At 36.5% G+C, this 18532-nt stretch overlaps 1 protein-coding gene across 14 annotated transcripts in view; it reads left to right on the top strand.

The window, feature by feature from the left end:
* The window catches only part of SOX5 (SRY-box transcription factor 5), a 1010478-nt gene that overhangs the window by 125657 nt on the left and 866289 nt on the right, over positions 1-18532 (top strand). For 4 of the 14 annotated variants that reach the window (XM_067008875.1, XM_067008887.1, XM_067008884.1 and 1 more), the window contains exon 2: positions 10166-10247. The exons of the other annotated variants lie outside the window; for them this stretch is intronic. The gene's annotated coding sequence lies outside the window, so the exon portion shown is untranslated. The remainder of the gene's footprint in view (positions 1-10165; positions 10248-18532) is intronic. 14 annotated transcript variants of the gene reach the window in all.

The raw sequence follows: 18532 nt of genomic DNA, 5'->3' as shown, positions 1-18532 counted from the left end.
TATACATTTAAAATGTTTCTGATCTTATTATTTCTTTGGCTTAATACTTTGGGCAGAGTCTTCTTTCACAAGTTTGTATTCATGTTTGGCTCTCCTTTGGATAGTGGTGATCAAATCTGCTACAAGTTACTGTTTCTACAGCCTCTTATACATAGAGTTCTGCTTTCATTATTTTAGCTTAATTGCTTCATCTTGATCACCATCTACCAATATTTGTCTGCTGCTGTAATTTCCTCAGAAGTTGTCATATACATTATATTACTTATACATTTCTGTAGTTAAGCATTTAAAATTATTTTTTAAGTGAGGGAGTGAAAAAAATAAGAGAGTAAACATCATCATTTTGCTGAGCTAATATAGCCCATACCATAGTTGGCTTAAACGGTTAATGGTAGTCCTGGAAACTGCAACCCACAACATTGTTTGGCAATGAAATATAGAAAGTGCAGAGTTCATAACATTCGCTTATTCAGAAAACCCTTTACGGGCTGGGCCTCATCATAAGGAACTCTTCACTAATATGACCAGGGAATAAAATGCCTCTACTCTTAGCAGCTGTGTAGGAGGAAAGAGGGAGGGTGGAGTTGTAGAATCTAAAGTTTTGGGGTTTATTAGAACCTTGGTTATATATAATTTTCTTGTGCCCTCATTTGACAAGAATGCCTGGACCAATCTGGGTGACTCTGCCAACTAACTACTCCATCTTTTCAGAGGATGGTGTTCTGCCCATCTGAAATGGATCACCTGGATTTGTGCTTTCAGATACATATAGAACCTCCCTTCCTCCTATTTACCTGTCCTGCTTCCACTTTTTCAAGTCTTCTGGAGGCTCTAAGACTAACCAGAGGGTCATGAAATTAGATATATTATTGGATCACAGCCATTTGTGAATGATGCACAAGTGTCATGGAGTATTTTTAAAGAAATTAGGGTAGTTTAAAAAAAAAAAAGCCCAACGAAACTTAATAATAAGAAAGATGGTAACTCACATAGTCAGACATTAGAGGTAGGGCAGATTATTGGGTTGAATTTGTCCATTGATTTCAGCATCCTTTCTCTGCAATTGACTGAGCTCTGACCTCCTCTGTACGTCAGCTTTATTCTTAAAGCCAATTGCATCTGCCGTTCCAGCTCTGACAACCATAGAGTTTGAGAAAGAGACCATCTCTTTCAGTGGTTCTCTCTTAAAAGTGAGGAAATGTTTTCCCAGAAGCAAATGTCACTTATGTTTCACTGGCCCACGTTGTGTCATATGTCTATTCCTGGATTCAAACCATGTTTCCAGGGGAATACCATTCGTAGACTAGTATAGGTGTGGGTTCACCAAGCCATCAGTGGAAAGGAGGATGGGATTACCATGATTGTCTTAAATTTGCAGGACCCACTGCAGAAGTTGGGCTCAGTCCTTCATACTGCACTGCTCTTACATGCTGAGGAAGGGATATTGAGGAGAAAACCACATTATCTGTTACATTATGCTTTAGGGCTTATTTGTTCATTTGTATGTTTATTTGTTTGGCTGTAGCACGTGAGTAAAACAATGAGCAATTACTGTTGGAGTAAGAAAAAGAAGGGCTTCCCTGGTGGCGCAGTGGTTAAGAATCCGCCTGTCAATGCAGGGGACGTGGATTCGAGCCCTGGTCCGGGAAGATCCCACATGCCGCGGAGCACCTAAGCCCGTGCGCCACAACTACTGAAGCCTGTGTGCCTAGAGCCCGTGCTCTGCAACAGGAGAAGCCACCGCAGTGAGAGGCCTGCGCGCCACAGCTAGGAGTGGCCCCCATTCACTGCAACCAGAGAAAGCCCGTGTGCAGCAATGAAGACCCAACGCAGCCAAAAATAAAAAAATAAATGACATAAATAAATTAAAAAAAAAAAAAAGAAAAGAAAAAGGGAAAAAACCCGATCTGATATAATGTATCCAAAGAGGTGTGATTTGGTGGTAAAAATCTTTCCAAAAATCCCACTGATTTTTATTATTTTTAATATTTCACTGAGTGTGGATTACATGAGCAACCTAATGTTAGATGAGCTCAGTGAAAACCAACTTCTGTGAAGTATGATTAAACTTGCCCTTAAGAGCTATCATCTGCACTAAGCTTTTTATTAAGCCATCTTTCCATGGCTTCTCTTCCCAAGCCCGCTGTTATAGGTCAGAGTGTCCTGGGCTCTAGCAACCCATATCCCCCATATTTTTCTAGACCCATGCCTAGAATATTGTCTGTTCTTCCCTCCAACTTTCCAGATCTTTCCTGTTCCTCAAAACTCAGCTCCATACTATGTCTATGAAGCCTTTTGGTGACCAGGCCAGTCTGAGGTTCTTTTTTCTCTTTCCTCTGAATACTTTATTATTTTCTATTCAGGTCAAATCATCTGCTGTCTTTGAAGTAGTTAGATAACAGCTTCTTTATTAATATGTTTTAATGACTTTGTTTTTTTACCCATAATCTAACAAAGTATGTTGCAGATATTGCTCAACAATAGAGTTATTTAGTTTGACTGAGTACTCAGAGATGGGTTGAACTGCCTATGACACTAATATCAGAACCAGGAGTTTCATCTTATTCATAGAGGTGGCCTGAATACTGTTTTCACTCTGTCTGCACTTTCAGTTTGGGCTAAGAGCTGTAGGATGAAACAGAGTTTACCAGCCTAATCCACAGATTGGTATGTAGTTCTTCTGTCTTTATCCATTCAGTCTTTAATATATCAGCTGAAGGGATAATTTGGGATTACTCTCTATTTTAAGAATTTAGAATTTAGTTTATTCTCAGGATTTTGCTTCTAATCAGGAATAATGTCTTTGTGTTGTAAAAAGTATTAAAATATTATGTGTTATCTTATCCAAACTAGATGTCAGTTATTTTATAGTATACATTTGATCCTTGATGATACTGTGGCTGGAAAGGAAAACAAGTCCTCTTATGTAGAAGTGTGGCCTATTAACAATGAAAAATGTATTTATAGGTTGTTTTTCTATTAACAGTTCATAGTCTGTCTATATTGAAGGTATTTGGTCTGTTCACCTACTGATTTTTCACTGGTAAAAGTATAACTTCACCTTTAGTCCGTGAATATTAGCATAGGGGTTGACCCATTTAACTTTTTCATCTTAAAAATCACAAAGGCTTTTCAAAATTAGCAGGGGGCATTTACACAGCAAACTAGTGGAAAATGTTATGAGCTTTCTTTAGCTGGTTTGGTTTTAGCTGCCACTTTGGAGCTTTTACACTTCTTTCCCTTTCCTACCCCATCTCCAGGAGGTAAACAAAGAAGCAATTTGCATCAACTATAGAAATGCCTCTGAGATCACTGCTCTAAGAGTGCTGGGGATTTGGAGTAGAAATCCTGAAAAAGAGAAAAAGGCAAGGGTAAAAGCTCTGTTGACAAGGGAGTTTCATAGGCATGTGGTGAGAGCACAACATTGGACGTGTGAATACAAATTCTGCAAGTTTCCTCTCCTCTTGTGAAAAAAAGTCTAGGCGTGTGGAAGTTCTGTCTGGTGAAAGAGTTAGACACAGTGGCAGCTGTATAGCTTAGTTTTTCTTTCTGATTCAAATACTTCCCTGTTGGAGTGTTTAGCACCTTCATTTCTTCTTGTCCTGCTCCTCAGCACATGTGGCACCACTGGTTGAGAGGAAGGCTGATGGCTGGCTCTGTACATGATGTTGAACGGTTCTTTATCATTTGGCCCGTCCGCTGGGCTTGAATGGAAGGGAAGTTGAGTTCTCACTTTGGTGCAGACCATTAGCACATTCATCTTCTGCTGGCATCAGGTCAAGGAACACCCAAGTCAGCTTGTGAACCAAGTTTTTCCCTGGAGTAAACATAATACATATATTTGGCTAGGAGTTCAGCTGTTAAAAGATGATTTTTTTTTCTCGGTAGGATCAGGTATTTGTTCATATTTAGATAGCATCTAAGTGGAGGCAATTTAGACATTTAATCAAAGCAAAAATCTATTCAAAAAATAGGAAGACCTCATTATAGATTCACAGATCTGTGTGCTCAAGGAAAATAATAATACTGGGAGATGTTTCAGAGAAAAGAGATGAGTAAAAATAAGAAAAAAATTTCATGGATTTGAGCCCAAGTAAACGAAACTCTATTATTTAATTATAGTATCTGACTGTGAATATAAATGGGAGATGTAGAGCAAGAATTTTTTCCAAAGTTTGGATCATAGAAGATTTTATGACTAAAAGAGGATATCTGTCACTAAGAGCTACAAACTAGAGGTTTGATCTTTCATAAAATGAATTGGGGAGTATAAAAAATATTTGGGAATTGAGGACTGTCCCTTTTGTATATGCTCAAGGATTTTTACATCTAAAGTGAATAAAAACTGCATAATGTGGAAAATATGTCAGTGTCCTTCAAATTTGCCCCTCTGTGATAGCATGGTTAGGTGGGAAAAAACTCACTGATACACAATGGAAAAGGACATGCTAGCTTTTACAATTTCATGTTGGGAACTTCTTGTGGGCCAGTGCCTGCAATAATATCCATGGTTGGGCCATTTATTTGCTGTCAGTTGCTACTTTTGGCACATGGGTACGTTTAAACCCCAGAGTCTTGGTTAAATTCCAAGGTAGATGAGTAATGATATTCCATCTGCCATGTTCTTTTTTTGCTTTCCTTAAGGAAATGAAGCATAACTGCATTCCCAAGAAGACTGTTCATATACTACAGATAAAAATTAATATTTTTATTCCTGATTGTGTGGTTCCGTGTCATCAGACCTCAGTTCTAGGCTCAACTCTGTCACTGACTCACTCATGACCATGTGCAAGTTAATTTAATCTCTCTGAAATGAATTTTCTATAAAAGGTGAACAAGAGCCTAGGTAATTGTTAAGCCTACTTAAAATTGTAACAGATTATGAATGGTTGTTAGTCCACATTCTTGATAAATGAAATAAGAGGAAAATTTTGTCCAGACTTCAAAAAGTTTTCAGATTTCTATTCACTTTAATGTATTAGAAAACATTCTCTTAAACATTATCTTTAAAGTTGTCTATCCAAAAAAGTATCCATCAAATGATAGAAATATTGGTGTTTCAAATCAGAATGATGTATTTTTTCCCCTTGTCTAATTCCAATTCACACCTTAGTTATCGTTTTAGTAGAGGTATGAATGTGTATGTAGTTCCAAGTGGGGGAAAACAGGAGCATTTGGGGAGGAAACAGGACAGTATCTCACATAGCTACATTTATTCTGATGTTTAGATTTACCAAATCCCACATTTTTGCAGAAATATTCAGTAGGACACGATTCATGACACCTTTCACTCAAACTGGTAATATGATGACACCATCAGACTGTGATAAATTATGTAATTTGATGTCATACCTAAAGCAACCACTAAAACTGTACAAAGAGATATTATAGATAAATCAAAATTGAATTATAAAAAATGTTGAAGGAAGGAAAGAAAAAGAAAACAGAGAAATGAAAAACAGACAACAAAAAAATAAAATTACTGGCTTCAGGGCTAACATATGTATAATTACATTAAACGTAAATGGTCTAAATATAGCAATTAAAATACAGATTGTTAGAGTGTATTAAAAAATAGCACCCAACTACAATGCTGTATCTTTATAAATTCTCTTTGAATATAATGATGTTGGCAGGTTGAAAGTAAAGAATGGATGAAAATGTATCATGCAAACATTAATAAAAAGCAAGCAGGAGTTGCTATATTAATATCAGATACAGTAGACTTTGGAGCAAAGAAAATTACTAGTGACAGAGGAGGATATTATATAATGATAAAAGAGTTGCTCCATCAAAAAGACACAGCAATACTAAATGTGTGTAAGCTAAATTATTGAGTTGCAAACAATGACATATTTGAAAAAAGAAAGACGCATTTATAAATATAGTTGAAGACTTCAACACCCCTATGTCATCAATTGATAGAAAACTAGATACAAAATCAGCAAGAATATAGAAAACTCAACATCAGTAACCAACAGACTCTAATTGGTACTCACAGAACACTCCACCCCACAGCAACAGAACACATATTCTTTTAATGTAGCCATGGAACATATAACATAAAAGACCATATCCTGGGTCAGAAAGCAAGTCTCAACAAATTTTAAAGAATTAAAATCGTAAAGAATGTATTCTTTGACTACCATGGAATCAAATTAGAAATCAATAATAGATAACATGTAAATCACTGAACACTTGGAAATTCGGTAACATACATTATATTTATCTATGGGTCACAAAAGACGTCTCAAGGAACATAAACAATACATTGAACAGAATGAAAATAGAAAATACAACATCAAAATTTGTGGGTCACAGGTAAAGAAGTGCTGAGAGGCATGTTTGTAGCATTAAATGCATACATTAGAAAAAAGTAAAAGTCTCTAATCAATAATCTTACCTCACACTTCAAGAATCTAGAAAAAGAAGAGCTGAATATACCCAAAGCAAGCAGAAGGAAGGAAATAATAATGTTAAGAACAAAAGTTAATAAAATTGAAAACAAAAATAATCAACAAAAAAGCCTAGTTGTTTGAAAAGATTGATAAAGTAGACAAACCTCTAGCAAGACTGACAAAGAAAAAACAGATAAGACACAAATTACCAGTGTGAAGAATGGAAAGAAGTGTATCACTGCAGACCCTGTAGACATTAAAGGGGTAATAGGGGATACTAGAAACAATTCTACACACATAAATGACAACTTAGATGAAATGGACCAACTCCTCAAATGACACAAACTACCACAACTCACTCAATATTAAATAGATAATTTGAATAGCCCTATAACTATTAAGGAAATTGAACAAGTAATTTTAACATTTCAAAAAACCCTCCACCCCCAGATAGCTTCACTAGAGAATTCTAACAAACATTTAAAGAAGTAACATCAGTTCTACACAATCATTTTCAGAAACCCATTCATTTTATGAAAGTGGTATTACCCAGATACCAAAACCTGACAAAGATAATACAGAAAAGAAAACTAGAGATAAATATCCCTCATGAACACAGACACAAAGATCCTTAACAAAATATTAGCAAATAGAATTCAGCAATATATAAAATAACATATACACCATGACCAAGTAGGGTGTATTCCAGGGATCAAGGTTTGTTCAGTGCTTGCAAAACTGTTGCTCAATTCACCATGTTAACAGGCTAAAGAAGAAATATCACATGATCCTATCAATTCATGCCAGAAAAGCACTTGACAAAATTCAACACCCATTTAAGATAAAAATTCTCAGAAAAATAAGAACAGAGAACTTCCTCAACTTGATATAAAGCATCTGAAAAAAACTGCATAAATTCTGTAACTAACATTACTCTTAATGGTGAAAGACAATTAATTCTCTTCAGATCAGGAACAAGGTCAAGAATGTCTGCACTCACCAATTTTATTTAATATTGTGCTAGAATTTCCAGCCAGTACGAAAAGACAAGAGAAGGAAAGTAAAAGCATAGAGATCAGAATTGAAGAAATAAAATTGTCCCTATTTGCAGGTGACATGATTGTTTATGTAGAAAATCCCAGGGATCTTAAAAAAAAAACCTTCAGAGATTAATAGGTGAGTTCAGCAAAGTAGTAGAATATAATATAAACATACAAAAATCAACTATATTCCTTTGTAATAACAGTGAACAACTGGACACCAAAGATAAAAACACAATACCATTTATAATCACTCAAAAATTTAAATGCTTAGGTATAAATCTAACAAAACTTGTATAGGACTTGTATGCTGAAAGCCACACAGTACTGATGGAAAATCTAAATAAATAGATATACCATGTTAATGGATTGGAAGACTCACCATAAGAAACATATCAATTCTCTCCAAACTGATACACAAGTTTACCACATTTTCAATCAAAATTCCAACAAGATTTTTTTTTGTAGATATAGACCACATTATTCTAAAAATTTTATAGAAAGGCAAACGAATCAGAATAGTTAGAAGAATTTTTAAATAGCAGAATAAAGTGGGAAGAATTAATATACCCAATTTCAGGATTTATCATATAGCTACCATAATCAAGACTATGTGATCTTGGCAGAGGGATACAAGTATATATCAGTGGAATACAACGGAGAACCCAGAAATTGGCCCACACAAATGTAAACTGATTTTTGACAAAGGTGCAAAACCATTTCAATGGAGGAAACATAGCCTTCTCAAAAAGTGGCATTGGAGCAGTTGAACATCCATAAACAAAAAAATGAACCTTGACCTAAGTCTTAACAACTTATACAAAAATTAACTCAAAGTATATACAGAACTTAAATGTAAAATTTAAAAATAAAATTTTTATGAAAAAAAGGAAAATCTTGTAAAGCAGAAACTAATACACCATTGTAAAGCAATTATACTCCAATGAAGATGTTTAAAAAAAAAAAAGGAAAATCTTCAGGACCCAGGGCTAGGCAAAGCATTGTTAGACTTTATACCAAAAGCATGATTCATAAAATAAAAAATTGATAAATCGGACTTGAGCAAAATTGAAAACTTTTGCTCCATGAAAGACCCTGTTAAGAAGATGAAAAGACAAGCTACAGACTGGGAGAAAATATTTGCAAACTATATACTTGGACTTGTATTAAGGATTGGTATTAAGAGTGTAATCTTTCAAAACTCTAAAATAAAAAATGAAACAATCCAATCAGAAAATAAACAGAAAGGATTTCATGGGAAAGGATATATACAGATATCATCTAAGCACATGAAAAGATGTTTGACATCATTAACCGTTAGAGAAAAGCAGAATGGGCTACAATAAGAAATAGTGACAACACCAAATGCTGACAAGGATTGCAGAAACTGGCTCACTCGTGCATTGCTAATGGGGATGTAAAATGGTACAACCATTTTGCAAAACAATTTGACAGGTTTTTAAAGAAAATTTTACATACAACCACCATAAAACCCAGCAGTTGCTCTCCTGGGCATTTATCTCAGAGAAAGGAAAACTTATGCTCACACAAAAACATGTACACAAATGTTTATAGCAGCTTAACCTATAATAACCTCAAGCTAGAAAGAAAGCAGTGCCCTTCAATGAGCGAATGGTTAAATGATCCAGACCATAGAACACTATTCAGCAGTATGACTGAACAAACTATTGATACACACACCAACCTGGATGGATCTCCAGAGAATTGTGTTGCTTGTATGATTTTGTTAGTATAATATTCTTGAAATAACAAAATTATAGAATGTGTACATTAGTGGTCTCCAGGGTTTAAGAAGGAGATAGGATGGGAGGGCTATAAAAAAGCAATCTGAGGGACTCTTACGGTGATGGAAATGTTCTGTATCTTAACTATCAATGTCAATATCTTGGTTTTGATATTGTACTATAACTTTGCAAGATGTTACCATTGGGGGAAACAGGGTAGAAGATACAGGGGATTTCTCTGTATTACTTCTGACAAATGTATGAAAATCTACAATGATGTCAAACTAAAATATTTGATTAAAGAAAAACACAACCTTCTAATGGCTTCTAGTTTAAAATTCAAAGCCTTTCTTTGGCCTTTTCCAACATCATTCCTGTCCTACTTGTCTCCCCCTGACATATCATAATGCAGCCACAGTGGCCTTTTTGCTGTTCTGCACATGCTCAGCAGGTTCTCACCACAGGACCTTTGTGCTTGATATCCCCTCAGCTTGGAAAGTTCCTCCATCTGGCTTACTCTCTTTATCCTGGTCTCTGCTGAAATGTCACCTTATCAGAGAGGATTTTTCCTTGAATAGTCTCTCTAAAGTAGAGCCCCTGTCACAATCTATTCCCTTACTTGGATTTATTTGTCTTCTCTCATTAGAAACAGGTTTGATGCTTTTAAAAATTCCACGTTTTTAGGATAGGAACCTTAAGTTCCCTACTATGCCTACTCTTTTCTATGTTTTCTTCTGGGATTTGGAGCATTTGATTTTCAAAAACCAAACTAGCTGATTCATTCTATTTTCTTTCCTTCTGCTGATGCTTCTATAACTTTCTAGATGGAATTTAAGAGTTCTGTGGTAGTGGATGTTGTGTATTCTGTCAGGTTCAGTTTATCACAATCTTCTGGCATTTCCCCAAACAACTAAGATTTGAGAGTCAGCTTCCTCACACTGTGAATCTGCCTCTAAGTGACTTAGCTCTAATTCTCTTCTAGGCTTGTTAATCAGTTCACAGTGTAAAGACACACTTTAAGAGGATCCTTAGAAGTCTTGGACAAGCTTCCCCGCATGTGGCAGGTATGTGTCTACACACTGAGTGTGCAAGAAACGTAACTTGTTTTATTCTTCTATAGTTAGATCTAAATTATGTTTTAACCCTTCATCTAACCATGTGGACTCAATTTGAGGTTGCATCCTACTTCTAGGTAAGGTTATGAGGGCGAGGGGTGACATATCTGCTCCTAGGCTGTCATCTCTCTATGAGTCATGTTTGTCCTCTCATCCTTTGTCAGTACTTGTGAGCCATTGCTGAGGCACACTTTGGTCTTCCTTCGAGGGTCTTCTCTCCTTCTCTTGGCTTCTTCCAGATACTTCCTGGGCACATGAGGGTGTGCTCCTGCTAAACTGGAAGAAACTCTCTGGGGTGGCATAAAGCTCTTTGCTCCTTACATGCCACTCTGAAGCACGTGGTCCTTGTTCTGTTGCTTCTGAGTCATGCTGTTGTGGGAGGTCCTTGGCAAAGCTGGTCAGGTCCATCTACCTGGACATATCACTTGGTCATTTCCAAGGTCCAGACTCCATCCAAGAAAGAAAATCCTTTCCACGCTCCATTCCCACCCAACATATTTGGGATTTCTCTCTGTAACAGTACTTCGAACAAGCACAACTTAGGAAATCGTTTACTTTTTTTCTTGTTGTTTCTTTAAAATGAATTGGGGAATGGGGGTGGGTATTCCCATGCCTCTGGATGAAATTTAGGTCTCAGGTAGGCTCCATACCTAATAGGGATTACCCTTAGCTTAAAAAAAAATTTCTATCCACACTTTAAATCACAGACATTCAGAAATTAGAATGTCCGATCTCAGACCATAATCGTAGCTTCAAAGTTCATTTAATATCAAATCATCTCTCCTCCTCTCTCTGAGGCCCATTTTTTGAATTGGGCTGTTGTAGTGGGAGAGGGTGTGTTGTTTTCTTTCACTATCTGTCACCTCCTTCCCCATTTGCTAGCTGTTATTGCTAATTCCTCAGGGGTTGGAACATGGGAAGGAAAGGGAAAAGAGTGGCTTAGGGTTGTTTCTTACATGAACTGGTACTATGTTAAGCTGGCTCCAGCTTTCTGGGCCTGGCAGATGTTTAAAACTGATAGTCACTTGGCCACTTTGGGAGGACTTTGGTTGCTTCCCTTGCTGGACACATTTGTCTTCAACTCTCCTGACTTGGACAAGGCTTCTCCTTCAGCTGTCCACTTCCCGCTCACCTCCTAGTTTTCAGCTAATCCATCCCACATGAACTCATATTTAGTGTATGAAGAATACTTCCTGATGGTCATCTTGGGCCTCAGTCTGGCTCTCTTGTCCCTGGCCCACACCAGCTTCATGAAAACATGCATCTCATGAACCTCCAAGGGCAGGAGGGGTTGAGGGTACTTCTAAAATTCCAGATCTGTTCCTAGCCTGACCCTCTTGTCCTCCTGATTTCCAAGGTGGGAGCCAGTCTGCAGTCCATTGGGTTTCCCAAAGTCCAGGCTGTCTAAACTATTCCTTGAAGCCTCTCTAAAGATTTGAGAGAGAAAATAGTCCCTTCCATCCCTGTTGCTTGGGGTGAGGTGGGACTTGACATAGGGCAGCAGCTCAATCCAAGAACCATTTCATAATGCTTTTCCTCACCTCTATCTTTTTGATCCTTTACATTCTCTGGTTGGCTTTTAGAACCATCCAACCAGTTCTTATGATTTTTTTTTTAAATCTGGATTTTGATCTAGCCCTTTACTTTGGGATTTCATGCCTGTTCAATGAAGGTGCCTCAGTTGAATCTTCCAGTCTAATATCTGGTCATTCCAGCCCCACTAGGAAGAGTTAGGGTGGTGGGGAGAGGGTAAAGTTTCAGCCACCCACCCCCAACTTGGCTTCTAGATTCACTAATGTCTGTACATGCTTTGACTACCTTATTCTCCACTCAGAGGTATCTAAATCTGCTCTTAGCTTAGTAAATAAATAGGAGGGTCTCTTCTAAGTCTGTTTCCAATGCATGAGAATCATTCTAATTTCTCAGAGCGTCTTAGGCTTTTGAAACTCGAAAACCAATAATTGACATTTCTCCTTCTCCCATGCTTCCCTGCTCTGCCAACAATTTTCTTATGAAAATTGAGTGTAGAGTATAGCAACTTGGCTGACTGAATGGAGAAAAGAAGCAAGATTCAAGGAAATGAAATAAAATACTTCAAATAGTATACCCTATATGATAAAAAATATTGCCTGCCCTCTTTTGAGTATCTATGATGTGATTTTCAACCCTTATAATGGCGCTGCATCCTTTATATTAAGGATTTGACATTTGAGGAAACCATGTGTATTAGTTTGCTAGGGCTGCTGTAAGAATAAGAAAGTACTACAAATGGGGTGGCTCAAACAACAGAAATGTATTGTCTCACAGTTCTGGAGGATAGGAGTCTGAAATCATGGGATTGGCAGGGTTGGTTCTTTCTGAGGGCTGTGAAGGAAGGATCTGCTCTGGGCCCCTCTCCTTGGCTTGTGGATGGCATCTTCTCCGTGTCTCTTCACACCATCTTTCCTCTCTGAGTGTCTGCTCTATGTTCAAGTTTCCCTTTTTCCTAAGAACACCAGTTATATAGGAATAGGGCCCACACTCATGACCTCATCTTAACATAACTAATTATATCTGCAATGACCCTATTTTAAAATGTCACACTTTGAGATACTGGGAGTTAGGACTTCAACATGTGAATTTGGGGATGAGACACAATTCCACCCATAACACCAGGGTTCAAAGAGGCTCAATAACTTGAACCTCACACAGACCTTGAAATGCCATTGTGGGGATTCCACACAGTGATGGTGTGATTTTAAAGTTATGTTCTTTCTGCTGTACTGCACTTCATCTCAGGTGACTCTTGCATGCAGCCCTGTGCAATGAGGAAAATGCTGTTATTCCTTTAAACAACCAAACCAGACTGGCTGGGGCATGGATCCACACAGCAAAGGAGTTCAGACTTAGAAATAGATCATACTATCACAAGAACTCAGAATAACATCTTAACGCAAAGTAGGAACAGGAACATGTTTGTGGAGAAGTTCAATCTAATACCATCATACCATAGGCTAGAAAATGAAGTTATACCTGAACTAGAGGTATAGATTATGAAGAATTCAACTGGCTCTGAAACTACTAAAGTGGTGTCAATGTGAGTTCGGTGAGGTTATTCCTATGGCCTGTGGTTTGCATTTTTGGTGTTCTTGACCTGTATTCATATTTAAATATGCTGTGTGTACATGGTCTACTCTATGTAGCGCATATTTAAACAATGTGTAATAAAACAAAATATTTAAATAATGCAAAAGAAAAAGAAAAAAATGTTTGCTATAAAGTTCCTGCAGGGGGCTTCTCTGGTGGTTGAGAGTCCGCCTGCCGATGCGGGGGACACGGGTTCGTGCCCTGGTCGGGGAGGATCCCACATGCTGCGGAGCGGCTGGGCCCGTGAGCCATGGCCGCTGAGCCTGCGCGTCCGGAGCCTGTGCTCCGCAACGGGAGAGGCCACAGCAGTGAGAGGCCCGTGTACTACACACACACACACACACACACACACACACACACACACACACACACACACACACACACACACACACACACACACACGTTCCTGCAGGCATTTACTGGATAGTGATAATGATAGTTTTACTAAAAAAAGGATAAAATATGTTCAGCTTCAATGAGGATTATATTTAGGAGAATTATCAGATTATTTTGGATATTTTCCACATAAAAGCAATTCCTTAGTGCATCCTATGTGGGAGATAGAAATTGTAATAGTGATTTGGAAACGTGGCTTCATGCACGTGAACATAATTTGAGTCTTGTAGTATTTAGCACTGTTCTATTCCAGATGGCAAAACATTTTTATTATTCCTTTCAGTTAGTGCTTGAAATATATACCTGTGGAAATAAGTCCATTATAAGATTTTTCTTGCCAAAACTCTAATAGATGCTCCCTTAATGAGAAATATGTGTACTGAGAAATATTTAAGAAAAATGCACTTTAATGAAGCTGCACTAATGATATTTATTTAGCTAATTGTGTACAGGAATCTAAACATGCTTTCAAGTAAAGTAGACTGTTGGCCATGTAAATAAACCTGGCACAGGTATGCAGAATTTTAAGAGAATTAGATAGCAGATCTAATGAAAATTAGAGTGAGCCTCAAAGAAATATTTTATTATAAATTAGATTTCCCATTATAAAACAAATACAACAAATATAGCAAAAATATTTTAAAATAAGGGTAAAAAAATTACTAACAATACCAATGACCAAAAGCAATAATAGTAATCTTTTGGTATATTTACTTCTCTTCCTTTTTCATTCATTTGTTCAACTAAGGATTACTGAGCACTTAATGCAGGCACTTGGGGGATAAAGATGGCTAGGACAGGGTTTCTGCCTTGAAGGAGATTTTAATTTATCAGGGGAAACACACCACGGATGAGTCCTTATAATAGGTCATAAGTATAATACTGGAGGAGAGTGGGCCAAAGAACTTGCTATCAACTCTATGGTCAGGTCCGGGAAGACTTTAACATGTAAATTGGGACAGACACATTAGAAGAAATCTGTTAGCCAGAAAAGAGAAGAAAATACACTTCAGTTAGAGGAAAGAACATCTGCTGAAACAACATCATAAGGAACTGTAAATAATGCAGCACATCTGGAACCACAGAAAATGAGGTTGGAGAAGTAGTAGGTGGAGGTGATATCATGGAAGGATTTGTACCAATTATACTACTGGCAAGAAAGATTTTCAAGTAGGGAAGGGATTATGTTTAGAATTTCATTTTAGAAAAATTGTTTATCAGCAATATTATTGGATGGACAGCTTAGAAACTGCAACTCTCAGGAGCTAAGGGTTTGGTAAGGAGTGAGATATATCAAGAAGCTGAAATAAAGCTTAAATAAAAACTGCTTGGCTTACATGGGCCTCTAGCAGTATTTTGGTGGAGACTGTAAAATGTGTTCTTGTGGTCCTGTGTTTTTATAAACTTTTCCAAGAGTATGAGTTTTTAACTTTAGTTCGTTATGAGTGCTTCCTCTTTCTATAATATTTACTACCCCTCTGTTATGCTTCTCTTGATGTTGGGTAGCATTGGTAACACACATTTTGTATCCACAATTTTACCTTCTTTTTCTTTAAAGAGCCTCGAAATTGTATAAGCTTAGGCGTCACTTTTCAGATCTAGTCCCAAGGTAATATTGAAGGAATCCAGAAGAGGGATGGCAGATTCTTAAACCAAGATTGTAGCTGTAGAGATGAAGTAGAAAAAGATGTGGAAGGCTAAGGGGGAGGAATTATTGGCTCTGTTGGTGTGAGGGAAAGGATAGTGCCAAGATTTCTCCCTTCTATAACTTAATGAATAGTAAGGCTGTTAACAGAAAAAAAAAAATGCTATAGTTAGGTCACTGTTGAAAGTAACAGTTTATTGAACATTTTCATGTGTATGTATGTTTTCACATTTTTGGATTTACAAAAGTTGATTTACTATATCAAAGTGTGTAAGTATTTTAATGCATTTTGTTATCTGTTACCAAATTGCTTTCCAGATAGACTGTGCCATTTAACACTGCTATAGTTAGTGGAGACGTGGACTTTCTTGTCTACACTTCCACTAGCATTGAACATTAGAATTTTAATTTTTTTAAACGAAATTATTGGGTAAAATCAGTACCTCCTTTTCACTTTTCTATAAGGTGAGATAAATGTGATCTGTTATTGTGAGCTCTCCATAGGAATCTGTTTTTCAGGGGTAGTTATTGTGGTTTTTTCCTGGTAGTGATTTAGGAAGCATTAGGAGGTAGTCGTAAGTCTTTTATGAGAGCAGTCATTACTATACACTCTAAATGCATGCATACATATCTATATTATAAAAGCTAGAAATATATGAGGCTAAAACAATTTTGTAGATTAGATTGTTTTAGACCAGGTGTCAGCAAACTTTTTCTTATAAGGACCAGATAGTAAATATTTTCGGCTTTGTAGGCTAGTAGGCAAAATTGAAGATATTATGTAAGTGCTTCAAGAGAGGAAAAAAATTTCTACAAAATTTTTATTGACATAGTTCAAAATATAATAGTAATAATTGAGGAAATTTTTAATAATAGAAGTCTTATAATGAGAAAAATTGAATTCTTTTTTGGGAGGGGAGACATTTCACTTAATTGTAGTTTAGTGTTAATGTTCTGTATCATCAAATCGATTATAAATGTTCATTCATTAAACCATTCTTATTTCATAGGTAGTGAGCTGGATTTGGACCACAAGCCATACTCTTGGTTTAGACAATAACATTTATGTCATTTTCCTGTTAAAATATTTGGTTTGATAATAAGTTTCATTTCTGTTGCATACTTTTTTGAACCTCTGGCAATCTACAACTTGCAAAACACTCATCAAAATGCATGCATGTGTGTGTGTGTGTGTGTGTGTGTATGTGTGTGTGTTACATGCATGTGATGTGGGCCATTTTATTCTTTATAGCCAATGGAATTTAGGATATATTTTGGGGTAGCATACTATTACAATGAAGCAATTTGTCTGTTTAGATTAAGAGACCAGAGAAGTGAAACAGGAAACTAGACTTGGCAGGTACAAATTTGGTCTGTTGGTATATGTATGTTCCAACATATGAATGTTCACTGTTGTTGACTTTGAGTTGACTATAATTGGTTCTGTTCATTAACATCTACTTCTAACTATTGAGGGTTTGTGCTTTGGCTTTAGCTTTGGTCTTGCTCAGCTACTTTCTAAAAAATCTTATTTCTTCTTCTAACTCCCTCAAAAACTTGATGTCTTGAAATATTTTTTTATAATTCACATTTCATTTGCTAAGAATTCTTGTGGCAGCACCACCCAGTTCCTATGGTTTCAAGAAAGTAAAGGAGGAGGAAGGAAGAAAAGAAACAAAATAGAAAGACATGAAAATTTAAAAAGCTAATAAGCAGATCCTTTTGCCCACTTTAGAGATTGGGATATCCACCTCAAAAGTTTCAACTGGAATTTGATTCCTAAATCTAAGACCAATTTTCCCTTAAACTCTTAATGAGTAGTTTGAGGAGTCAGTAAAAACTTTGGTAAGTTTTAGTTACTTTCACAAATATGCTGAGTTATGGATTGGATTTAAGAACTTGACAGTTGGACTCCAAGTTTATGTTTTATCTTTTTAGTCAACATGAGTGCACAGAATTAGTATCTTTCTAATGCATATTCAAAGATAATTCAAATGGATGAACTCAATATGAAAACTTTTCTTACATTATGAGTGCATAGAATATTTTGATTTAATATTTTGTTTAGTGGAGAAATAGGCTGTACCTATTTACACAACACACACAAGCTATGCGTAATTTTTAGGGATAATGTATTATTAGATTACAATTTGTATGTTTCTGAGAGTCAGCACAGGAGAAAATTCCATCAAAATTAAATTTTGGAATTACTTTCTTCTCTTATTTATTTCTGTAGGCTATTTGGAAAACAAGGTTCCAAATGTGTATTTCCAGTCTTCCCGCCAGTGGCTACCTCAGCACACTCTTCTCAACAATTATCTTGTTGTTTAGCTGCTGAAATATGTGACAATTTAAAAAATTTTGTTTATTTCTGCATTTTCTTTATACTTTAGATGCAGAAGGGCTTTGAGTTTTTAGAAGAGGGTTACTAACAGTGTTATAATTCCAAAACCAAAATTTGCTCCAAACATTATTCTTTTGTATTGTTTCTGAATTCTTCAATTATTGTTAATTACCAATTGTACTCACTGTGTCTTAAAATAAGATCCTTTTAATAGATATTTATAATCACAATTATTGACAAATATCTGATATTTATTATTTAAAAAACATTTGTTCCACCAGAAAAGAAGTAAATTATTTCACCAGAGGCAAAACTTAGCTTCAGGGCCCTTCACTCCTATGAGTTCTTTCCCAAGTTCAGAGACCCTGTAGGCAATGTGTTCAAATAATCATATATTTTGTAAAATTTGCAATCTAAGCTATTTTAACTGCAATCGTTTATGACCAGTGCCTTCACTGTAACCTCCCTCCATTCCTTTTCTGTTTTGCAGTGGCATTGTAGAGGCCATGACTTTGTTTTGGTGGAGGTGGTGGGGAGTCACGCTGGGGATACAGTGATTTTAAATTAAGTGGGATATAGGTATGTTCTTTGCAAACTTCCATGTATAGTGGTGGAGCTATTGATGATGTTCCACTTTGCCAATTTACTAGAGCCTTGTGACACACAGGTGAGGAGCCAGAGGCCGTATTGTCCAATGGACACATCCCTACAGTGCTGATACCT

Source organism: Kogia breviceps, chromosome 12 (genome assembly GCF_026419965.1).
Source record: "Kogia breviceps isolate mKogBre1 chromosome 12, mKogBre1 haplotype 1, whole genome shotgun sequence".
Classification (NCBI taxonomy): Eukaryota; Metazoa; Chordata; class Mammalia; order Artiodactyla; family Physeteridae; genus Kogia; species Kogia breviceps.
Note: the sequence above shows the minus strand (reverse complement) of the source record. Positions and strands in the feature narration are given on the sequence as shown.